Consider the following 12,266-nt stretch of genomic DNA (forward strand, 5'->3'; position numbering starts at 1 on the left):
TTATAAATGGGGGAAAGAAGGAAGAGAAAAAGAAAAAGAGAAGCCTTTTTCTCTGTTCCTATGTTTGACTCCTCTTTGCATTTTTCATGCCAATGAATATTCAGCCAAAAGAGTGAACATCTGAGTGGTTTTGAATGCATTTCATTTTGATAAATTAAATCATATTTCTTTGTGGCTTGAGAATTCTTTATATATGGAACATATATATACATATTTCTAAAAATCCATGGTTATGGTAAGAGCATGCGCTGAGTGCTTCATGCCCTTTCTAATTTCAAAATGTGGAAGCAGAGTGAAGTTCTCTTCAGGCAAGGCGGTATTGAAAGACCGTTATTGTCATAAAGAGGGCTTTGTCAAAGTAAAACTCCTGATGCCATCAATGTCAGGTTTCTGAGGGAAACCCTCCGTAGGAAGGCGGTGTTCACCACATTATACGCTGCCCATCTCCCTTCGGGGCCCTCAAGGGGACCATTCTGCCAACCTCGCCATTTCATGTGTTTCGGGGCGCAGTGGTCTCTGGCGAACACATATCTCAGGGTCCACCCGGAAACGTAGTGGTCCTGGGATGTGCGCACCCTCCGAGGAGGGTCCTAGAGCAGTCAGGCCAGTTGTTCCCTGCACCTTCGTGCTTCAGGGCACTGCGCTTGCTGCTTGTGGTACACCAGAGGCCAGTCTTGAGAGACTGGTATCTCTAATATTTCTGACGATATAAATATCATGTCTCTGAGGGTCCCTTCCGTAGGAAGGCGGTGTCCACCTCATTATACGGTGCCCGTCTCCCTTCGGTGCCCTCAGGGGGACCATTCTGCCAACCCTGCCACCTCGTGTGTTTCAGGGCGCAGTGGTCCCTAACGAGCACATATCTCAGGTTCCACCCGGAAACGTAGTGGTCCTGGGATGTGCGCCCCCTCTGAGGAGGGTCCTAGAGCAGTCAGGCCAGTTGTTCCCTGCCCCTTCGTGCTTCAGGGCACTGCGCTTGCTGCTTGTGGCCACGGGCCAGTCTCGAGAGACTGGTATCTCTAATATTTCTGACGAGCTCATATCTCAGGTTTCACCCGGAAAACGTAGTGGCCCTGGGATGTGCGCCCCCTCCGAGGAGGGTCCTAGAGCAGTCAGGCCAGTTGTTCCCTGCACCTTCGTGCTTCAGGGCACTGTGCTTGCTGCTTGTGGCCAGAGGCCAGTCTCGAGAGACTGGTATCTCTAATATTTCTGACGAGCTCATATCTCAGGTTCCACCCGGAAAACGTAGTGGCCCTGGGGTGTGCGCCCCCTCCGAGGAGGGTCCTAGAGCAGTCAGGCCAGTTGTTTCCTGCGCCTTCGTGCTTCAGGGCACTGTGCTTGCTGTTCGCGGTATGTCAGAGGTCAGTCTTGAGGGACTGGCACCATGGCAGAATCTGTTAGGTTTCATGGCAGCTGCGTCCGACGGGGATACCTTTTTGGCCTGCTGAGCATGAGACCGTGACAGTGGTGGCTCATAACCAAGGGGTTTCCCTGAGGGGATACCTGCTCCGCATGATGGAAGTCACGCGGCGATGCTTTCGTGCTTTAGTTATGTGGAAAGATCCTTGGTTTATGCCCTAAAGGCTGGTATTGGGGACTCATGTTCGTCGCGTTACGCTAACGACAGAGTTTCCTTTGCGGGCTGGGGGTAGAAATCATGAGTGGTCACTCTCTAGAGCAATATAACACTGCATCTCATGTTTTGCCGAGGCAGCGTGTAGATGCAGTCTGAAAAAAGAAAGAAAAAGAAGGAAGCACATCTCAGGTTCCACCCAGAAACGTAGTGGTCCTGGGATGTGCGCCCCCTCCGAGGAGGGTCCTAGAGCAGTCAGGCCAGTTGTTCCCTGCGCCTTCGTGCTTCAGGGCACTGCGCTTGCTGCTTGTGGTACACCAGAGGCCAGTCTTGAGAGACTGGTATCTATAATATTTCTGACAATTTCAATATCATGTCTCTGAGGATCCCCTCCATAGGAAGGCGGTCTCTACTTCATTATACGGTGCCCGTCTCCCTTCGGTGCCCTCAGGGGGACCATTCTGTCAACCCTGCCACCTCGTGTGTTTCGGGGCGCAGTGGTCCCTAACGAGCACATATCTCAGGTTCCACCCGGAAACGTAGTGGCCCTGGGATGTGCGCCCCCTCCGAGGAGGGTCCTAGAGCGGTCAGTTGTTCCCTGCGCCTTCGTGCTTCAGGGCACTGCGCTTGCTGCTTGTGGTACACCAGAGGCCAGTCTCGAGAGACTGGTATCTCTAATATTTTCGACGATATCAATATCATGTCTGGGGGGGACCATTCTGCTAACCCCGCCACCTCGTGTGTTTCGGGGCGCAGTGGTCCCTAACAAGCTTATATCTCAGGTTCCACCCGGAAACGTAGTGGCCCTGGGGTGTGCGCCCCCTCCGAGGAGGGTCCTAGAGCAGTCAGGCCAGTTGTTCCCTGCGCCTTCGTGCTTCAGGGCACTGCGCTTGCTGTTCGCAGTATGTCAGAGGTCAGTCTTGAGGGACTGGCACCATGGCAGAATCTGTTAGGTTTCATGGCAGTTGCGTCCAATGGGGATACCTTTTTGGCCTGCTGAGCATGAGACCATGACAGTGGTGGCTCATAACCAAGGGGTTTCCCTGAGGGGATACCTGCACCGCATGATTGAAGTCACGCGGCGATGCCTTCGTGCTCTAGTTATGTGGAAAGATCCTTGGTTAACGTCCTAAAGGCCGGTATTGGAGACTCATGTTCGTCGCGTTACGCTAACGACAGAGTCTTCCTTTGCGGGCTGGGGGAGCGATCATGAGTGATCCTGCTGAGGCAGGGGCTGAGGCCCGGGTAAATATAGACTCCACACCGAGGTGGCGGAGCTCTTGTGGTTATCCAGCTCCTCCGGGACTGGACACCATGATACGGGAATGGCCGAGGCCACCCTGTACACCTTTACCCGATTGCTCTGCTTCTGGGAGTTCTGGAGAGAATTCGCCGAGACGTGGCTCGTCTGCTGTTAATAGCTCCGTACTGGCGGGCCCGAGTAGGGCCCAGACCTAGTTTCTCTTCTGGATGGCTCTCCGCTGGAGATTCCGTTCAGTAGGGAATTTAACTCTTAAGTGAGAGGTTTGATCATCACCCCTGCCAGGAGGGTGAAACTGGGCCTGGCCTCCGAGGGGGCCCAGCCCATAAGTTCAGGTCTCTCAGCCGAGGCTGTTGAGACCATATATCACTCCAGAGCTCCGTCCACTAGGAAACTGTATTCTAGCCACATTGAAGGTGTATGTGGCAGCCTTAGCTGCTTTCCACGCTCCTTTTGGGTGAGGTTTCTTTGAGGAGACACCCGCTAGTTACTTGTTTCCTTCGTGGCTTTTTGAGGCTTAGATCTGCAGTCAAGGGTTTGCGCCCGGCATAGGGAAAGTTCTCTTCATCCTAGGCCAGGCTATGTTGCTGGGGAAAAAATTCTACTAGCATTTTAATACCTATAGTACTGCTGGCCTTTGTCCTCCTCGGCGTCAGACCAAGGGAAACTAATCTGCTTTGACCACTCCTGGGGTGCAGGTGCTATCGTAGTAGTGTGCACTTTTGATTTCACACATACGGTCACATGCTCTTATGGCGGCGTTGGTATTGCGTTCTCAAAGCGTTTTGACGCAGCGCGAGTTCCCTTGAAAGGGAACGTCTCAGGTTACGTATGTAACCATGGTTCCCTGAGAGGGAACGAGACGCTGCGTCACCCTGCCATATTCCCTGTGTGCCCGTGAGCGACTTCTTTCAGGCTTTTTCAGAAGCTAGTTCTGTCTGTGTTCACGGGTGCTTTATAGTTTCCGGTCTATGACGTCACCCGTCTATGACGTTCCGTCTGTCCATTGGACTGATTCCACAAGTGCTTCAAGACGCAATCACGCAGAAGCGTTCTCAAAGCGTTTTGACGCAGCGTCTCGTTCCCTCTCAGGGAACCATGGTTACATACGTAACCTGAGACGTTTTGAATACACTGACACTTTGCTTCACAATTGTTAAAAGACTTAATAAATTGCAAAACCTTTTGTGAATTAATCTGATTACTGCACTAATGTACCATATGGTAGTATCTCCCTGGTTTCTCTAATTATTTCATTTCCTGCTTGTTCCAATGAGCAGAAGACTCCAACACCAGCAGAAACTAATGCACAAGTTAAATCAGGACCAGACTGAAAGCTCACTTGTGCATGAATTAACAATGCAAACAAACACATCTGCCTGATGAGAAACAGCTGGGAAACCAATTGCACTAATGCGTTTGGTGCCCTATAATGGGGAACAGTGAATTAAAAGTGAATTAAGTGATTTCTAAATCCTATGTAAATTAATGGTAATAGACTATAATAAAAACAATCAGCGTTTTGACCCCAATGTCATTAAATTATCAATAAGTATTCCAAATACTCTTATACAACAGTTCCAGTTTTTTTATTTGATTTTTTTTTTGTTTATTTTCACCATTTCACCGCTCCGCTTCTTTGACGTGTTTTGGTTTTGAGTCTTTGAATCATTCAACTGATTTGATTCCGTAACGAAACAAGTGACTTTCTTTATTCTTGGATCATTCACTTAAAACAATTTGTTCCAAAACACTGAATTCATTCCTGTGAATCTCATCCTGAGATTCGCAACAGGCGATTCTGCTTTGTGTGTTTTTGCTCTGCCAACTAAAATAGTTCCAAGCAAAGTCAAAGTAAACAATATCGCTGTAAAATGTACATTTCTCAATGTTTACTTCTTCTTTATTGAACTGTTGTATAAAAGCAATGTCACATCCGCTCATGCATCGTAACACTGGTTCAGTCTGTTCTATTGGTTACCGCATTCATGCAGTGATGCTTTTGTTATAGCACTAAGAGGATTTACCGGTCCGTTGCGATTACATTGTTTTGTATCTTTCACAGCACTGGAATATTTTCACACAAACTCCCTAGGAGTCTTGATCTAGATAACCTCTCTCTCTGTCCGCTTATCTCTCCAGGCCTCATCCCACTGAGAGTAAATCTGTTCCGCCCAATGAGATTGGGGATGGATGCCTTCACAGCGGCATTACTGTCCTGACAATAGCATGATGCAGAACGCTCCACGAACACAAGGCGAGTCAAGGTGAGTCAGCTTGCATGCAGTCATAATGGGACGGTACCAAAACTGAATCTGTGGGGCATGAATTGGGAACCTTTCCCTCTTCATTTTGTATTAAATCAGCATGCTAACACAGGCCCAAGGCTACCCCAGGTTGTTTGGCCCAATCTCTGGACTCCATTATATTGGAAGCATGTGCTCTTTCTTCATTCAGCTTGGTCCGCTGTGGCTTTTAGAGCTGCATATCTTGAGGCCATGTTACCGCCGTACTTTCTTTCATACACTTAATACACATGCTTGCAAGTGGGTGAGCTTAAAAACAAACAAGGCCACATTCCCTCACATATCTCAGCTGTAACAGGAACCATAATAGTTGGAATTATTTATTAGCAGTGTTGGGGTAACACATTACAAGTAATTTGAGTTATGTAATAAGATTACTTTCTTCAAGTAACTAGTAAAGTAACACATTACCTTTAAATTTACAATATTTATTCCTCAAAATGAATTAAGTCAGTGAAATGCAAAATCACAATACCATGCAAACCTCCAATAATTAATCTTTAATAATAATATTTTATGCATTTAATCTCATTTTATTGACCAGTGTACTTGCTGCTGACCTTCGATTACTTTTTTGTTATAAAATGTTTTAAAAAACAAGCCCAACCCAGGTGAGAAAAAGTAACGTAAAAGTAACCCAAGGCATTACTTTTCTTAAAAAGTAACTAAGTAATGCATTTAGCTACTTTTTAAGGGAGTAACACAATAATGTAATGCATTACTTTTCGAAGTAACGTTCCCCAACACTGTTAAATAGTAGTACATTGAAAACAGAGTCCAAAAGCTATATTGAAAATCTGGGATTTAAAATCTGAAAATAATATAATTCATATATAATATATAGCTATAAATATTTCTTTTTTTAATATAATAAAATAATTAAGATAATTAGAATTAGGAAGTTTTGGATTTTGAAAAAGAAACATCATGATGTAAAATAAATAATTATTGTGTCTATTGAAACACACAGGATTCCCTGACATTTAAACATTCTATGAAAATATTAAGTAAAATACTAATATATAATAGAAAATAAATAACTTCATTAAAACATTTATAACAGAAGCATTTTCACTAGTAGTCTCAGACTTAGGGATGCACCGATTTTAAAACACTTGCATACATAATTATGTTCATGTAATGGTTAATAAAACTTCTTAATCCAATATGGCATTCCTAATCCCATTACTAAACAACTGAAAACGTATCTGATGATGAACAAGAGAACAGCTTGGAGGGAGAAAAAAGTGAGAGGAAAAAGTGATAAAGCTTGAGGTGAAGAAAATCATGAGGGTGAGTGGAGGGACAGAAAGTGAGGATGTCACTCCATCTCAGCCTAAGCAATGGAGAAAGACGGTACATGTTTTTTTTTGTCCTGTTGATCTAAATATAGCTTTTCTTCCACTCTACTTGCTTTTCTTCTGCTGGGTGCATACAGGCTGCCTGGGACTAGACTGATGGCCCATGAGAAACAGACAGGTGGGCTGGGTAAGGTATAAGCATTCACAGGGCCTTTATGCTACTGTATGCATAGTTATACACCGATCAGGCATAACATTATGACCATCATGAAGTGAATATCTCTTCATCATGGCACCTGTTAGTAGGTGGGATATATTAGGCAGCAAGTGAACATTTAGTCCTCAAAGTTGATGTGTTAGAAGCAAGAAAAATGGGCAAGCGTAAGGATTTGCGCTAGTTTGACCAAATTGTGACGGCTAGACGACTGGGTCAGAAAATTCTCCAAAACTGTAGATCTTGTGGGGTGTTCCTGGTCTGCAGTGGTCAGTATCTATCAATAGTGGTCCATGGGCGGCCAAGGCTCATTGATGCACGTGAAGGCTCTGTAGCTCAAATTGATCAAGAAGTTCCCCAGATCTCAATCCAATCGAGCATCTGTGGAATGTGCTGAACAAACAAGTCCGATCCATGGAGGCAACACCTCGCAACTTCCATGAGTCCATGATCCGATGGGTCAGGGCTGTTTTGGCAGCAAAAAGTGGGCCAACACAATATCATAATGTTATGCCTGATCGGTGTATATAGACTACACTTTGATTTGGTTGTTTTTGGTTATTGAGCTCACTGATAGTATAGCAGCTGACATAATGTCAGTTACGTTTCACGTGTGGCTGATCGTCCTGGATGTTTTGCTGCGGTACGGAAATCCAATCCCAGTAAGGACTTGATTTTGGTAACTTCTTATTTCTATTCCAGATAAGAACAGGGCTGGATATATCTATACCTGCAGACTGATACCTCATCCTGGTGAGAACTTCCTGTCCTCGCGTTATCTTGCAAAGTTTCATCTTTCTCTCTCCTTTTTTAAATAACAGCTCACTGTTTATCTAACACAATCCGTCTTAATTACCCACTATATCCTGAATTCACATACACCTGGTTACTGTACCAAGGACACAATTCCTATCAAAGATGAGTTCCTATATTATCAATGTGATAAAAATAGACGCGGCATCTTGTATTTCAACCACAAGCAGAAAAGTGGAATATGGACACCAGAATGACGCAAGTCACCCAAATGAGATGACAGCAACATATGAGAGTTATAGATGTATCTTGGCCACACAACACCCAGTATAGCAGCACTGTATGGCATTGACCTCTACTGATCAAGTGGCTTGACTGAGCAACTATATATCAAGACAGCAAGAAACGTTATAAAATGCAACCTGATCTATCCATGCTTTCATTAACAATTATTCATTTAGCAGATGCTTTAGTCCATATAGTGCAACCTTTCAATTGAGTACTTGAATAGCACAACGGTACAGCATAAGAGTAAGTGCTGAAGAGTGGAGAAAGTTTTGGAATTAAATGCAAGTAAATTAGACTAGGAGTTCATTTAGAAGTGCTAATACAGTAAAGCATGGTGCGAACAAGGCCAAGGGTTTGTTTCTTAGGGAAAGCATGAATTGATAAAATGTACCCTGAATGTAAAATAAGTTGCTTTGCATAAAAGCATCTTCCAAATCCATAAATTTAAATAAGAGCAGTTTCTTTTCATCAGTTTTTGAAGACTTTGATTGGACCTTGTGAGGGATGGTTCCTTCAGATTTATGTTTGTATGAACATTAGTGTCAAATCTGTATACGTCATGTTATCCAATACAAAAACAAATAAATTATTCAAAGTCACAAATTAACAATGATTAAGCCCTAGGTTAAAAAAGAAACCAGAGATGTGCTCACTTTTAACCTTTTACCGTGTTGTTGTCATTAATTTATTGTTTAAAAATGTATATATGTTTAACATGTTTTTAAATAGATTTTTCCAAGGGACCTTTCTTGGCCCATAATCTCTGTGTACAGTGAATCTTTTTAGACTTTAAGGTAAGATTATGTTTTTATGCTCATAATAAAAACAGAAATGTTTAGTACATTTCATTTCATTTTTCTTTTCTTTTTTTAAACTTCAGAAATGTACAGTACTGAACACTTTAACATGCTGGGTTATTCAGTGTCATAGTAGAGCACTATACATTCCAACTTTTATTCCAGCTTCCTGTTAAATAATAGAAAAACTAGCATCACTTTCCATATAACTGTTTAAAGGACATGTCTTCTAAAAATCATGTCTTCATGTCCTCTAAAAACTTTGCTGGTTTATCAAATTTAATCAAGGCTTTGCGCATTGATGCTCCATTGCACACACGCACACGCACAAAGCACTCCTCTCCTCATGGGACAGGCTTTTAGTGCTCTAGTCTCATGCAGTATTTAATTGACCCCACACAGGAAGCCCAGCGGTTCCAAATGCACTCCTTCCCCCAACACAAAGGAAACACCATGAGCGCCTGCAAGTATGCTAACAACTCCACTATGATAAAAACAAAAATCTATGCATATTCCACATAAATCTGCATGATAATGAACATATTTTCTTTGGATTGAAATTAGGTCCATTTCAAACGAAAAGGAGAAAAAGAGTTACAACCTCAGCAGTGTCAAAATGACTTTCTGGCCTCAATAAGTGACAAAACAGCATTTACACTTTGTAGAACATGTCAAGCGCCCTCATTTCTGGTAAAATAGGTTATTTATCCACTTATATGAGATTTCGATTTTAGTGTTGAATATGTCAAAAGCTTTTTCAGACCACACTGCTAAACTACACATAATAATACCAAAGTCTTTGGAACAAACTAAACACACAAAATCATTTTTTCTTGCGCTAGAGGTAAGAGAAGTGCCTGTACTCACTCAGTTGGAGGTGTGGAGAGAGTGCACACTCTCACAGCTAGCTGGTCATGGTGCGCTCCCTCTCCAGGGCAGAAGTGAAGTGTACTGTAGCATCAAACTCCAGTTCCCACTCTCATTCCCCCCTCCCCCTGCACATTAGGCTGTATCTATCTCATATTCTCTCTGTCTTATTCCTTTCTCAGCTCCCTCCCCTTCTCTCTCTCTCTCTTCACCCCACTTAGTCCTTTATGCCTTTGCGCTCTCTCATTTTTCTCGCATCACATTGGCTCAGTTTGAAGACTCATGGCATGAGTCAATACAAGTTTAAATATCAAAAAAGATCTGCGCCTCTTTTTTTTTTACATTTGTCAAAAAGCTTATAATTAAAAGTCAAATATGAACCAATCAAATACGTCCAAACCACATTCATTTTGTAGCACTAATAGCAGGTGTCTTCAACCTTTTTACGACCAAACCTGTAAGACATCTTCGGAACACAAATTAAGATATTTTTGATTAAATCCGAGAGCTTTTTGACCCCACATAGACAGCAACACAACGACCACTTTCAAGGTCCAGAAAGGTCTTAAAGACAGCGTTAAAATAGTCCATGTGACTCCAGGGGTTCAATATTAATGTTATGAAGTGACGAGAACACTTTTTGTGTGTAAAAAAACAAACAAAAATGTTCAATAATCTCTTCTCCTCTGTGACACTCTCCTGACAGTTCTCGAATTTCCTCAAAAATATCTTAATTTGTGTTCCGAAGATGGACGAAGGTCCTACTGCTTTTAGGTCATGGAACAACGTGGGGTGAGTAATTAATGACATAATTTTCATTTTTGGGTGAACTAACCCTTTAAGCTATAAAAGATCAACATTTAGGCAATACACTCCAAAATGTAATTTTCTTAATAGTATTTTTATCTGGTATTTTTACCACCGGTTTACTTCAGAACTAAATATAGGTATTACAAAGAATGTATATAATTACCGTAAACGATTCTTCAAGAAATGTATCTACAGTGGATATTAAAATCTACACACCCGTTAAAACAGATTCTGTGATGTACAAAAATGAAAGAAAGAAAAATCATATCAGAACTTTTGCACCTTTTAATTTAAAAATCAAAACCTATGCAATGCTACTGAAAACTAAAGTGACATATTTCAGAGAAAGACAGATAAAAATAAAAAATAAAATAACCAAACTGCATAAGTGTGACACCCCTGAACTAATACTTAGTTGAAGCACCCTTTGATTTTATTAGTTTCAGAGCTGTCGAGAGTTTACCGGAAAACTGGTCTGATCCAATGACAGTTCTGTGGTTTGGGAAAGAATGTAAGGCTGCCAGGTGTCTCTTTTTTCTGTGTTTATGTCAAATATATGAACACTTCCCATGCGTATTCAGTCTATTGTACTGAGATGGGGCTGTCTCAAATGTTCTCTGTGCAGCTGAGCCCAGAAATGCATGGCAGAACATTCTTGATCAGACTGTGACAGTCCAAAGCATTTTAACCTTACAGCTGCAAAATACTCACACGAAATCACAAATACACTGTAACACACACATACATAGACATGCTTAGCTGTGCTGCATGAAGAGAATTGGTGCAAAAAGAGACATTTTGTGCAGTAAATATTTCTGGAAAAGAGTTAGACAAGCTCCTCATATTTTTTTCCTTTTGAACATGGTTCCACAAAGTCACACTGTTATATATTAAATACAAAAAAAATAACAGAAAACAGAGGTGAAAAGCAATGTAATGATATAAAATCAAAGTTATGACACACAATTCTACACTATTCCTATTCAAAATGGCTTGATGGCCATGTAAAATCACAGAGTGGGATCAGCTCATGCTGAGGCGCACAGTGCGCAGACTTTCTGCAGAGTCAATAGCTACAGACCTCCAAACTTTGTGTGGCCTTCAGATTAGCTCTAGAACAGTGCGTAGAGAGCTTCATGGAATGGGTTTCCATGGCCGAGCAGCTGCATCCAAGCCTTACATCACCAAGTGCAATGCAAAGCGTCGTATGCAGTGGTGTAAAGCACGCCGCCACTGGACTCTAGAGCAGTGGAGACGTGTTCTCTGGAGTGACCAATCACGCTTCTCTGTTTGGCAATCCAATGGACGAGTCTGGGTTTGGCGGTTGCCAGGAGAACGGTACTTGCCTGACTGCATTGTGCCATGTGTAAAGTTTGGTGGAGGAGGGATTATGGGGTTGTTTTTCAGGGGTTGGGCTTGGCCTCTTAGTTCCAGTGAAAGAAACTCTTAATGCTTCAGCATACCAAGACATTTTGGACAATTTCATGCTCCCAAATTTGTGGGAACAGTTTGGGGATGGCTCTTTCCTGTTCCAACATGACTGCACCCGTGCACAAAGCAAGGTCCATAAAGACATGGATGAGCGAGTTTGGTGTGGAGGAACTGACATCATGTCACCTGATAGAACAACTTTGAGATGAATTGGAGCGGAGACTTTGAGCTAGGCCTTCTCGTCAAACATCAGTGCCTGACCTCATGAATGCGCTTCTGGAAGAATAGTCAAAATTCCCATAAACACACTCCTAAACCTTGTGGAAAGCCTTCCAAGAAGAGTTGAAGCTGTTATAGCTGCAAAAGGGTGAGTCAACTCCATATTAAACCCTACGGATTAAGAATGGGATGTCATTAAACGTCATGTGCATGTAAAGGCAGGCGTCCTAAAACTTTTGGCAATATAGTGTATATTTATGTTTCATATAAAGTTCAGGTGTATGTTTCATTGTACATTCCTCTTTAAGATTAAAATAATTTTAAACAAATATTTGTATCCATTGAAAATAGATTAGGGGAGTGATCAAATGTATAATAACAAAGAAGCAGCCGATAGCAGATGGTGGTTCTCATATAACTTTTAATTTCCACTGTCCAGTATATCT

This window comes from Gobio gobio, assembly GCF_949357685.1.
Source record: "Gobio gobio genome assembly, chromosome: 21".
Taxonomy (NCBI): Eukaryota; Metazoa; Chordata; class Actinopteri; order Cypriniformes; family Gobionidae; genus Gobio; species Gobio gobio.